We start from the raw sequence: 14581 nt of genomic DNA on the forward strand, positions 1-14581 counted from the left end.
ATCAGATTTTAACTTTTGATTTTCAAGTTCCAAAACCTCATTTTTCAAAACTGACTCCATAAGAGCCAACTGGATGCTTTGCAAATCATTTAATTGGGGTTTGAAGTTGTTTAATTTAGTTAAAATTGTTTCCAGATATCTTTCACTATCAGTTCTAACAGTTTCAACAAACAATAGATTACCATTAAGTGATTCAGCAATGTCTAGTTTCAGTTCTGGGTTAACCTGGTTGTCATAATCACATACCTTTTTCAAAATGATGTCCACCCATCTACCAGCAATGACATCATCCTTCACTATGTGTTGCTGCTGTTCTTCCAATGCCATGAAACACATATCCCTGATCTCTTCATCATCATCAGATGAATCATCAGAGAGTTTCCATTTTTCTTCAGTGTTTGCCATCATGCACTTGTTCTTTTCTTTTTCTCTTTCAAGTGACAGGAGGGCAATCTAGGCCTTAAGCTTTTTATATTTAGCTTTATTAGCTATCATCAGGCCTGAATAAAATTAGGGATAGGGGGACCAGTTTGGTTGTTCATCTGACTAGATCTGCATTCCTTCATAAAATGGCCTTTCTTACCACACTTATAGCATGTAAGATTGGCTTTGTCCAGAGAATTGGAGCTGGAAGCATTGTTGGAACCATTAAATCGATTAGATTTATGCTTAAACCTGTTGACAGTCTCAGCAATCATGGCCACCAGATCATCATCGTCAGTTTCATCACAACCATCACTGATTTCAGTGGTCAGACCAGAGTTCAAGAAGCTGTTTAACATCTCCTTCACAGAATGTGGCTGGACATTCTCAGCAGATATTAAACAACACAGGGTTGCACAGTAGTACTTGCAATCCTGGAACTCTGGGCATGGTTAATGGAATCTTGCTCAGCCACCAACCTTGCAGCATTATTATCTTTAGTGAACCTGAAAGCTCCATAGAGGGATGCAAGGGTGTGGCTATGCAGGGTTTTACCTTGTCTTAAGACAAGAATCACATTTCCCATTTGGAAGGAAGAATATTACAAAACTTTTCAAGAAGAATATCATTATCCTTTTCTACACCTATGTAACAACCCTCAATTTTCGACTAGGACAACTTACTTATATTTATCCAGGTATCTATCCCTAGAGTTTTATTAAGAAAATTGACCTTCTAAACATTTAAGACATAGTGATAGTTGCCCTCTAGCTCAATGAAATGCCTATAGATGACTAATTATCTTAGAGATGCCATAGACAATAATTATCAATATTCAAGTCAAAATACAATGATGAATAACAAGTTAAATGATATATAATCATTCCAAATAATTCAACAACTCAAATAATAACAATGCACAACAACAAAATTTACAAGTCAAATACATGTATATGTAGTACAACATTTTAATAAGTCTTGCAATTGGAAGATGTACATACAACTTAAACTAATTATAAATATAAACACTTATAAAATCCAGCAATCATATTCCAACTAATAACATGCATGCTAGAACTCCTCATGGACCACTTTAAACACTACACACCAACCATGGTTAACCTTTTTCTACCCTTGTCAACCAATGAACAAGCACCTAGCCCACTTTCTCCCTCCCCCTCTCTCTTTTACAGTCACACACACACACACACTCACTTCTCTCATTTTTGTAAGACACAACAAACACACACTTCCCCATTCTCTCTTAATTCTCTCCCACTTTTCTCTTTTCTCTCAAATATTTTCTTTCAAGAACTTCTTCCTTTTCTTCTTTAAATTTTCAGCCATGCAACACAAATTGGAGCTAGAAATTCTAATAAAACAACAACAATAATAAGGGTCTTAGTTAGATTACATCAAGGATTGTTGGGAGCAAATGTTGGAGCTTATTTGGTGTCACTTTGGAGCCTTCCTGGTTGAATTTTCTGCCAATTTTCCAGCCCCAAAACAACCCCCAAAATCGGTCCAAAAAGGAAGCAAGAACAAGGCAAGAATCAATCTAAACTTATAATAATAATAAGGGTTTGTTAAGGGTTAATCAAGGGTTAATTGAAGGTATTATTAAGGGTTATTTTGAGCAAGGATTAAGGGTTATACGGAGCTTATAAGGTCACGAAATTTCTGCCCAAAATCATCTCCAAAACCGAATTCATCAAGGGTATAAATCTTCATCTCTTTGTTTAATCTATCTTTTTTTTACTTATACTCAAAGATCTTTATCAAAAGGTTATATTTTCTTCATGTTTTCTTTGAAAAACACACTTGATGAAGGCAAGTTGATAGAATCTTCTTCATCATGCTCATGCATGTCGAAATCTAGAAGAAGATTCAAGGATTCAACCTTGGTAAGACCCGAAAGTGTTGATTTAGTGTAAAAGCTTGGAAAGTTGTGATATGGATACTCATAGGTCCGATTTTTACAAGTTATTTAGCTATGTTATCTGTGATTTTTCATCAAGAATGATATTTTCAAAAGTTGGATTAAAGTTTATAGCTTGATCTTGTTTAAAAGTGTTAGATCTTAACATGCATGCTAAGATTTATGCTAGTTTATGTTGATTTTGAGTTGGGATTTGAGATGGATCTTTGGATTGATGATTTTATATATATATATATATGAATATTAAAATATGTATAATAATCTGGACTTTATAAATATATTGCAAGAAATATGGATAGTATATGATTTAAGGCAAAACTATGCACAAAAATCACTAACCGAAATCACAAGAACACAAATATAAATTTATCATTTTCATCACATGATTTTTCCATAAAATATGAAATAAAATCTGGAGAAAACACTAATGAAAGATTAAGAGATGAATTAGGATGAATAAAATGTATTGGGTTTGCCAAAATAAGTATTGGGTGAAGCCATAAAGTAAAGGCATGCATTGGGCAAACAAAGTAAGTTGACAGAATCCATCTTCTATCTTTAAACGGGCAAACTGGGCATGTGAGGGCAGATTCAAGAAAAACTTTCAAAATAAAAGTTGTAGATAAACGAGTTAAGATTAACCTCCAACTGGAATTACTCAAAAATACTGAACTAAACGAAAGATATGATTTTTCTACTGAAACTGGTCAAAACTGTAATTTTGTATGAATATTTAATAAACTTTAACAATTTTTATCTCCTAAACCAAAAGGATCCAGGAGGTCATACTTGGTGGGAAGTAATTTAAATGTGACCTGAACTTAAAATAAAATCATGGGATTTTTCCAACAATCAAAACCCAGAGAACTTTTATAAAACTTCTGATGTCGCAAGCAGTGCCCATTCGGGACAGTTTGTGTTTGGATAATTATTAAGGACATCAAAAGTTGTCTAAAAATTCATAAAAAATTCAAAAAAAATAGGATACACATATAGGTTAATGTATAAAAATCAGGAGGGTCTAAATAATTATACTTAACCCCGAATTAGTGATCAACATTTCATAAACCTGATGCATAAAAACAGAAAATTTTAAAAGAAGCTAATCATTTGTGTAATGGGCTAAAAGATGCACTAAGCAGTTAATGGGCTAGCCCGGCCCAATTAATGAACCCATAAGGAACATAAATCAGTAGGCCCACTTGGCCCAATAAACCATATAGCCCAATAACCAATATAACCCCTTTAGCACGTAACCCAATTAAGGTTAATCCCAATAACTAAACTAAACCCAAATCACTTAAAAGCCCATAACAATTAAATGAATTTCGTAAACCCAAGTAATCATACGACATATCGAGAAATATGTAAGTTAAAAGATAAGTGCAAACAAAGTAGCACGAAGGATAATTAAGTGGGATGGACATAAGTAATTACGTTAACCAAACTATAAAGTGATACCACAAATGTTAATTCGTATTAAGAATTGGTTACACATCCAATAATGTTTAAGAGAACATAACTTAATATGGCATTCACATATGATAACCTAAGATGCCAAACGAAACCACAAATAAAGGCAACTTACTGAAATTTCTAACAACTTAAAACTACATGTATAATGAAAGTGACCTTCTACACCATCAATCTCTACAACCGAAAAGATGTGAATATTAGCAATACACTTGGATCCCATAATTGATGACAATATAATGAAATTGACATTTCTAGGTAATGGCGTAAGATAGGAACTTATGTATATTAGTCCTCTCGTAGGGATAGTCTTGACTTTGAAATGTGGATGAGGACCATGATGGAATACATGATCAAGGAAGTACCTATTTTGGATAAGTATATATAATGCTCTGCATATCAAGGTGAGTCATAGCCCCCTTTCAAACTATTTTATGTGTTTAACTTTCGGGGTGAAAAGCATGATAAATAAATAAAATTGCTTTCTATATAAGAAATGATTCTTGATAGTATGATTATGAAATGGAATTATGATGTATGTTCAATGTGATAAATGTTATATGATGAGCTTGAGTTTTGTCAAACAGTTATATTTCGGTACACTACTATTTACTCCGAAAGGGGAGGCCTGTAGTTAGAGGGTTGCGCAACTAGGAGTCGTCCACTCACCCAGAGCGTAACGGTGGAATGTTGGTTGCCTTCGTGACGACCTTCACTTCCAGTCTGACCAGAGCGGTGCTCTAGCTACTTAAAATTTAAACGGTCGTCTCCATGGCACGACCCCAATTGTAATTAAAGCACTTGATTGACAGCTTGTGCTATGAAATGAAATAATATAATGTTGGGACATGAAAAGGTAGTAGTAGTGGCTCAAGCATTTACTCATCAAAATTATGTAAATTATGCCCTTATTGGCTAAATGAAATTGATATTAATATTGTGGATAATCAAAAATTGTTTGAACATACGGTTTGGGCATTGGACCCTATATGGAAATTCAGAAAGTTGTTAAAATCGGCAATATTGAACAATTGATAACCGAATGATTTTGGTATGATAAATGATTAATCGATTTATATACTTTTCTCTCATGATGATTTTGACAAATGAGAACTTTATAAGTTACCATGTAATTTTTCAAGTCTTGAAATGACATTATGGTATTTGAAAAACTTGATATTTGGAGATGAGAATTTTTGCCCGACATATGGTTTGGGTATGTTAATATCTAATAATATGTTTTCTAAGTGTTTAAATTGTTATGCAACGAGATTAGTTAAAAACCTATGCACTCACCAGCTACATTTTCGTAGTTGACACTTTCTTCATGTTTTTCAGGAATTAGCATAATCTTTGAGGAATTATATGCATCATGATTGTTTGCATCGCACTTTAGAGTCTAAGATCAAACCTTGTGATGGGCAATGGAATCCGCCTTGATCATTGTAGTATACTATTTCATGTGCTTGTTATTTGTTTCGTGAACTTAGTATCCAAGTATGGTGGACGCATTCGTACTTAGAAATTGGTTCACATGCTTGTACATTTATAAATTCTCTTTATCAAATAAAGCTATGGTGAATGTTATTTATAATCCTTTGTTTTGAATACTCGACTTTCTGTACATCTCGTCATTCCGCCTTAGTTGGGGTGTTACAACCTAAGCCTCTTAGTTGGTTGATGAGGCTAGTAAATTTGGTGTAAGTAGTTAAACTTTCACTAGGCAAAGCAAAGAAGGATTCATACTTCTTGTTTAGGGCAACTTTCCTAGTGACAATGGTTTACTCCTCCTTCAAATTGAACGACCAGTTCATCCCACATGGCCTTGGCACTGGGATACAACACAAGTGTTGGAATAAGGTCTTTAGGAATAGCCGCAAGGATCATGTTTTCCAATCTGGTATCCAAGTCTACTAGTTTGCGATCCTCATCAGACCAGTGGTCTTCAGGCTTTTCTCTGGTGCCTCTTCTTCCCGTGGGATCAAAAGAGGAGTTACCCCAAGAAACATGGGTATATAAAGTCCATCCTTAAGGATTTTCAGCATATACCTCTCTATCCCACTAAAATGCAAGAGCATTTTGGCCTTCCATGTTCCAAAAGTTTCAGCACTCCCATCAAATTTAGGAACAAGAGTGTTAGAATTATGGACATGGACATGATTAGGGGCATTAGGAGGGGGAGGAGGATTAGTGTTCACATTTTGATTAGGTGTACCAGGAGGAACATTAACATTAATGTTTCCAATATTAAGATAAGAACCATTCTCACCTTCAGTAGTAGACATCCTAGCAGATCAAGGAAAGTGTGTTAGCCTTCTGCTCTGATACCACTTATAAGTTTCAACTCATGAGATGGTACTAACTGAAGACACCTCTATGTCAATGGTGAGATAACTTTGCAATACGTTCACTGTATCTAGACGTGACCAGTTGCAGTAAACAGTATGCCAGGTTACTGGAGGTTTACTTATTAAGGTGACAAGTTGAATAAGTAAATACAATGCAATAAAGTAAATAACTTGTAAAGTAAATTGGTGAGACAATATGTAATTTTCAAGTGTATTTTATTTATTATGTTTAAATAAAATACAAGATTGTTGCGTAACCAAGATAATAGACAAGTGTAAATATCCTAACAAGCTATGAAATAAATTGATCTAATACTTGGAAATTCTCTTAACAATCGAAACACTTAAAGTTGTGAAATGTTTCTTTTTACGATTGAGAGAATATTGCACAAGTTCACCAAGAATACTGCAAAGTATGAGAATGCAAAGTTGTATTCTTGTTGTGCAAAACCCTCTATTTATAGACAAAGTTGGCATTGGGATTCCAACTTTGTCGTATGGATATGGTTGATAGCATTTAAGAAAACTAGTTGAATTCTTTTGAAATGCTTGATAAGGTAAGTCAAGATGTTACTTTATCCAACCTGCTTTATGCACTTTTGCACTTTAATCATAGTCAAATGATATTGTCTGTATAAAGCTGCATAAAGCAAAAAGGTCTTCCTTGTAATCAGTGTAAAGCGTTGTAAAGGCTTTAAACTGATGCTCTCCAGTTTCTATCTGAATAGAATGCCAACTAGGCTTCGCTGCCATTGTTATTCTCCATCTTCCACTTGTTGTCTTCGACTCCAACTGTAATGTCTTCAGGTTTGATCAGATCTCAACTGGCGGAAGTCTTCAGTTGCGTTAGTTGTACATTGCAACTGGACTTCAGATATTTCTGGACAATTCTTCTGGTCTTCAGTTACAACTGAAGAGGCTCTAGTTTTCAGTAAAACTGGACCAAACACTTTTTCTTTTCAGTTTTAGTTCCAGTTGGAACCTTTTGCTTTTGTTTTAAAGGGAGTTTGACAGTATGTTTTTCATTTGAAGGAGAAGAGGCTCATTCTAGATTTTTAATTCAGGCAGTGCAACTCTAAACCTGCCTAGACAAAAGTTGGAATTGATTGTCCAGTTTTAACAAAACATCATTTTCAACAGACATCTGAACCTTGGACTTTGTTTCAGTTTGGTTCTTGGTCTTGGGATTCTTGGGCTTCTTTGACTTCTGAGGTAAAGGCTTTTCACTAACAGCCTTTTTACCTGGAGCTTTAGCCTGATTGGCTCTAGTTTTAACCTCAACAGGGGTGGTCTCTTCAGGTTCAGTTTTGACAGTCTTAGGTTGGTCATATGGGGTCTTAACCCTAAGATTTGGAGGTAATGCATGAAGATCTGGTATGAGTGCAGCCATTTGCACATCTCCAGATTTCCATGCATTTTTCTAGGCATCAATTGTTCTTGAAAATGCATTATAATTCTTTCCTGATGCCTTTACCCATGACTTGATAATCATTTGTTCCATCTCCAGATCAGATTTTAATTTTTTATTTTCAAGTTCTAACACCTCATTTTTCAAAACTGACTCCTTAAGAGCGAACTGGATGTTTTGCAAATAATTCAACTAGGGTTTCAAGTTGTTTAATTCAGTTAAAATTGTTTCCAGATATCTTTCACTATCAGTTCTAACAGTTTCAACAAACAATAAATCACCATTTAGTGATGGTACTAACTTAAGACACCTCAATGTCGATGGTGAGATTTCTTTGCAATATATACACTGAACTGGAGACAACCAATTACAGTGAGTGTATACAAAGTTGTTAGTTTGATTACTTAAGGTGACAATAAGTAATGACAATGCAAAAACTAAATAACTTGTAAAGTAAATTGGTGAGACAATATGTAATTTTCAAGTGTACTTTATTTATTGTCTTTAAATAAAATACAAGGTTGTTGCGGAACCAAGATAATACACAAGTGTAAATATCTAACAACCTATGAAGTACAATTGATCTAATACTTGGAAATTCTCTTAACAATCGAAACACTTAAAGTTGTGAAATGTTTCTTTTTACGATTGAGAGAATATTGCACAAGTTCACCAAGAATACTGCAAAGTATGAGAATGCAAAGTTGTATTCTTGTTGTGCAAAACCCTCTATTTATAGACAAAGTTGGCATTGGGATTCCAACTTTGTCGTATGGATATGGTTGATAGCATTTAAGAAAACTAGTTGAATTCTTTTGAAATGCTTGATAAGGTAAGTCAAGATGTTACTTTATCCAACCTGCTTTATGCACTTTTGCACTTTAATCATAGTCAAATGATATTGTCTGTATAAAGCTGCATAAAGCAAAAAGGTCTTCCTTGTAATCAGTGTAAAGCGTTGTAAAGGCTTTAAACTGATGCTCTCCAGTTTCTATCTGAATAGAATGCCAACTAGGCTTCGCTGCCATTGTTATTCTCCATCTTCCACTTGTTGTCTTCGACTCCAACTGTAATGTCTTCAGGTTTGATCAGATCTCAACTGGCGGAAGTCTTCAGTTGCGTTAGTTGTACATTGCAACTGGACTTCAGATATTTCTGGACAATTCTTCTGGTCTTCAGTTACAACTGAAGAGGCTCTAGTTTTCAGTAAAACTGGACCAAACACTTTTTCTTTTCAGTTTTAGTTCCAGTTGGAACCTTTTGCTTTTGTTTTAAAGGGAGTTTGACAGTATGTTTTTCATTTGAAGGAGAAGAGGCTCATTCTAGATTTTTAATTCAGGCAGTGCAACTCTAAACCTGCCTAGACAAAAGTTGGAATTGATTGTCCAGTTTTAACAAAACATCATTTTCAACAGACATCTGAACCTTGGACTTTGTTTCAGTTTGGTTCTTGGTCTTGGGATTCTTGGGCTTCTTTGACTTCTGAGGTAAAGGCTTTTCACTAACAGCCTTTTTACCTGGAGCTTTAGCCTGATTGGCTCTAGTTTTAACCTCAACAGGGGTGGTCTCTTCAGGTTCAGTTTTGACAGTCTTAGGTTGGTCATATGGGGTCTTAACCCTAAGATTTGGAGGTAATGCATGAAGATCTGGTATGAGTGCAGCCATTTGCACATCTCCAGATTTCCATGCATTTTTCTAGGCATCAATTGTTCTTGAAAATGCATTATAATTCTTTCTTGATGCCTTTACCCATGACTTGATAATCATTTGTTCCATCTCCAGATCAGATTTTAATTTTTTATTTTCAAGTTCTAACACCTCATTTTTCAAAACTGACTCCTTAAGAGCGAACTGGATGTTTTGCAAATAATTCAACTAGGGTTTCAAGTTGTTTAATTCAGTTAAAATTGTTTCCAGATATCTTTCACTATCAGTTCTAACAGTTTCAACAAACAATAAATCACCATTTAGTGATGGTACTAACTTAAGACACCTCAATGTCGATGGTGAGATTTCTTTGCAATATATACACTGAACTGGAGACAACCAATTACAGTGAGTGTATACAAAGTTGTTAGTTTGATTACTTAAGGTGACAATAAGTAATGACAATGCAAAAACTAAATAACTTGTAGTAAATTGGTGAGACAATATGTAATTTTCAAGTGTACTTTATTTATTGTCTTTAAATAAAATACAAGGTTGTTGCGGAACCAAGATAATACACAAGTGTAAATATCTAACAACCTATGAAGTACAATTGATCTAATACTTGGAAATTCTCTTAACAATCGAAACACTTAAAGTTGTGAAATGTTCCTTTTTACGATTGAGAGAATATTGCACAAGTTCACCAAGAATACTGCAAAGTATGAGAATGCAAAGTTGTATTCTTGTTGTGCAAAACCCTCTATTTATAGACAAAGTTGGCATTGGGATTCCAACTTTGTCGTATGGATATGGTTGATAGCATTTAAGAAAACTAGTTGAATTCTTTTGAAATGCTTGATAAGGTAAGTCAAGATGTTACTTTATCCAACCTGCTTTATGCACTTTTGCACTTTAATCATAGTCAAATGATATTGTCTGTATAAAGCTGCATAAAGCAAAAAGGTCTTCCTTGTAATCAGTGTAAAGCGTTGTAAAGGCTTTAAACTGATGCTCTCCAGTTTCTATCTGAATAGAATGCCAACTAGGCTTCGCTGCCATTGTTATTCTCCATCTTCCACTTGTTGTCTTCGACTCCAACTGTAATGTCTTCAGGTTTGATCAGATCTCAACTGGCGGAAGTCTTCAGTTGCGTTAGTTGTACATTGCAACTGGACTTCAGATATTTCTGGACAATTCTTCTGGTCTTCAGTTACAACTGAAGAGGCTCTAGTTTTCAGTAAAACTGGACCAAACACTTTTTCTTTTCAGTTTTAGTTCCAGTTGGAACCTTTTGCTTTTGTTTTAAAGGGAGTTTGACAGTATGTTTTTCATTTGAAGGAGAAGAGGCTCATTCTAGATTTTTAATTCAGGCAGTGCAACTCTAAACCTGCCTAGACAAAAGTTGGAATTGATTGTCCAGTTTTAACAAAACATCATTTTCAACAGACATCTGAACCTTGGACTTTGTTTCAGTTTGGTTCTTGGTCTTGGGATTCTTGGGCTTCTTTGACTTCTGAGGTAAAGGCTTTTCACTAACAGCCTTTTTACCTGGAGCTTTAGCCTGATTGGCTCTAGTTTTAACCTCAACAGGGGTGGTCTCTTCAGGTTCAGTTTTGACAGTCTTAGGTTGGTCATATGGGGTCTTAACCCTAAGATTTGGAGGTAATGCATGAAGATCTGGTATGAGTGCAGCCATTTGCACATCTCCAGATTTCCATGCATTTTTCTAGGCATCAATTGTTCTTGAAAATGCATTATAATTCTTTCCTGATGCCTTTACCCATGACTTGATAATCATTTGTTCCATCTCCAGATCAGATTTTAATTTTTTATTTTCAAGTTCTAACACCTCATTTTTCAAAACTGACTCCTTAAGAGCGAACTGGATGTTTTGCAAATAATTCAACTAGGGTTTCAAGTTGTTTAATTCAGTTAAAATTGTTTCCAGATATCTTTCACTATCAGTTCTAACAGTTTCAACAAACAATAAATCACCATTTAGTGATGGTACTAACTTAAGACACCTCAATGTCGATGGTGAGATTTCTTTGCAATATATACACTGAACTGGAGACAACCAATTACAGTGAGTGTATACAAAGTTGTTAGTTTGATTACTTAAGGTGACAATAAGTAATGACAATGCAAAAACTAAATAACTTGTAAAGTAAATTGGTGAGACAATATGTAATTTTCAAGTGTACTTTATTTATTGTCTTTAAATAAAATACAAGGTTGTTGCGGAACCAAGATAATACACAAGTGTAAATATCTAACAACCTATGAAGTACAATTGATCTAATACTTGGAAATTCTCTTAACAATCGAAACACTTAAAGTTGTGAAATGTTCCTTTTTACGATTGAGAGAATATTGCACAAGTTCACCAAGAATACTGCAAAGTATGAGAATGCAAAGTTGTATTCTTGTTGTGCAAAGACCTCTATTTATAGACAAAGTTGACATTGGGATTCCAACTTTGTCGTATAGATATGGTTGTCATAACACGATTTCTGCACCGAATTCACGTCATCAATGGCGGATTTGAGGTTTGTATGTTCTTGGTGTGCGTATGTGTTTTGAGAGAGAAAGTGTGTGTGATTGGAAATTGGCTGATTGGAATTAATGTGTGTTAAAAGTTTTCCAAAGGTTCTGATTTCCAAGGTGTGAGGGGTATTTATAGTCTAAATACTCACATATGCTAAATATCACATTTAGCCCCTCAACCTTAGTGATGATTTATCTATGATTTAACTACAAGTAAGTTCACTATTCTAAATTACATTTATCACTATTTTTGGATTTCTAATATTCCCCCCCTTAGTGATATATTGTAAATGAATGAAGTACGTGTTATGTTGTCTTGTAGGAATGAATCTGATGAGCCCGGTGGTGAAGACAATTGGTGTGTAGAAACAAGTCTTTAAAGTTTTCTCTTTTGTCTTTGGAGAACTTGATTCAGTCTTGGTCTTGGACTTCTTGAAGTTAAATCATGTGGTGATTCTCAAGTTTTTTTTTTTAACAGAGAATAACGAGTGTGTGTGTGTCTTGAATCTTTGAAGATTGTTGAATCATGATTCAGAGTTGTCTTTGGAGATGCGGAAGGTATGAACTTGGCTTTGATTCTTCATTCTTTGATTCTTGAGTGAAATTCAACTTTTTGAAATGAAGTTTCATGAATATGTACTCTCCCCCTTTATGTGTGCATTAGAGCTTTTTGATAATGTGTTATTGTATGACTTGAAGATCTTGAATGAAGTATGTTGATGAAGACTCTTTTGGAGCTTTACTTCTTTGACTTGAATCTTCTTAACCAATCTTTCAACTTTTTAAAGCTTCAATCTTTGTCACATCAACTTGAACACTTTGGAGAGTAAGCATATGAATGAAGTTTGGATAAGTCTCTTATGAAGTAATCATGCTCCCCCTCAATTCATGAGTATAAACATTTTTGGAGCATCTTTGAACTTTTGTACCATCTTGAGTGAATATCCTTTCATCTTCGGTCTCATTCTTATCTTTGAAATCAATTCAGATTTTCTTTATCAAGCCAAGATTTCAATCAATTAAGATCAAGTGAAAATCTGAGCTCAACTAAGATAACCCTTTGAAACAACCAAACACAACTTTTCTCTTTGCTGTCCTTATCAATCATTCTTATTTCTTCCCCAATCAATCATAATATTTTCTCCCCCTCATAATGACAAAGTTGGGAACCAATGTCATTATGTAGACATTGCTTGATAAAATGTCAAAAGAAATAACACTATCCAAAACTAGATTTAGTGCACATGGAGAAATGTCGACCATCGAAACATCAACCCAAACCATTAGCCCAAACCAACGAATTCTAGAGGTGACTAAAATGTAAGGTTGAAATTGTTGGTACAAACGTTATAGCATAGTGTTGTGTGTTTGTGAGATGAGAAATGAAACCGGATAAGAATGATCCGTTAGCATGTTCAAACATCTAAAGGATTAATGAAATGTATCATTTTTCGGATTTCCTATGTATCATTGAGATTTGCACAAAGCAATACTCTAATCATTTCGGTCTGCGGCTTTTCAACCACGAGATTGCTTCAAAGAATATAAATCATGGTTAGTACAACCGAAGCGTTCGATAACCACAATCTTTTATCCTTAAAGACTTTTATGAAATAACCGAGGTCACATTTAGACTTCTCGTTAACTCAATAACCACATAAATGTAATTATGAGACCTACTTTCAACGTTGGAAAAGATGTTAGCATTGGTAGGATTTCCATTTGATCATCGTGAAATATCAATTAAGATATCACTACAAATGTTCCGGCTATATTACAAAGATAAACAATAATATCACAAAGATATGACTCGAATGTGTCCTAAAGAAATGGATAATGATCAACTTAATGACCAATGAAGATAGCTCTAGACACAATGTGATCAAATGAAGTCGGGTACTGGAGCAGAGTGTCGCCCTTTTTCAATATCAACAACTTCCAAATGAAGAGTCAATAGAAATTTGAAAATCTCCGTAAGAATTGAAACAAGTATTTGTTAAGAAACACTTGAGTGGTTAGGTAAAGATGCGCATCGCTTCAATGGGTTAATGAAGACTTTTTCAATATCGATAATATCGAGATATCAACAAATGACATCCGATAGAAACTTGTTTTACCCGGCGATTTGAGAATTTAGGGAAGGGTATTATTTCTTTTAACCCTTTTCTCTCAACATATCACCTTAACCTGTCACTTTTCAACTTTACTTCCTCCATCCTATTTGCACAAAAACATCATCACTCAAAATACCCTCACTATCTAATGAAAGAAGTGAATACTCCGGGGTTAGAACTCATCAGCGATGATGAAATTCATGGAGTGAATTAACCGCTCATGTGCAAACTAATCACCGAACTTCAATTGATTGAAAATCATTTGAATATCATCAAACGTTTGTAGAAAATGTTTAAAATATATTTGAAGTTTTGGGAGTTTTTGAAATCACAAACTCCTCCTTAATCTATGCAAGAATAGATCAAAATGTTTTCCATAGAAAGGTGGAGCAAAAATCGGTTTTTGTGAAATCAAAAAGAGTAAAATCTTTTTTGTGATATTTTCAGAAAACTTGAGAGTCTATTGTGAACAAGATTTTTCAATTGAGAAGCACACAGTTTTGCTTCAACAACAATGTTCATAGTACGACTGCTAGGGAGTACAACAAGGCTTTCAATCCGTCACATCTTACATCAACAAGTTGGAGGCAATAAAACAGTTAAGTAAACTTTAACTCAATCAATTGTTCAAAATGAGACAACTAGGGAGTACACAAAGGCGTTCGATCCTTCACTTCTC

At 34.5% G+C, this 14581-nt stretch overlaps 1 long non-coding RNA gene across 1 annotated transcript in view; it reads left to right on the forward strand.

The window, feature by feature from the left end:
• Positions 1-1662: 1662 nt before the first annotated feature.
• Positions 1663-14581, forward strand: part of LOC122584001 — a 42058-nt gene continuing 29139 nt past the window's right edge. Inside the window, exons 1-2 of the long non-coding RNA XR_006321382.1 lie at positions 1663-2140; positions 4139-4239. This is a non-coding gene — a long non-coding RNA (uncharacterized LOC122584001). The remainder of the gene's footprint in view (positions 2141-4138; positions 4240-14581) is intronic.

The sequence above is a fragment of the Erigeron canadensis genome, chromosome 9 (genome assembly GCF_010389155.1).
Source record: "Erigeron canadensis isolate Cc75 chromosome 9, C_canadensis_v1, whole genome shotgun sequence".
NCBI classification, from domain to species: Eukaryota; Viridiplantae; Streptophyta; class Magnoliopsida; order Asterales; family Asteraceae; genus Erigeron; species Erigeron canadensis.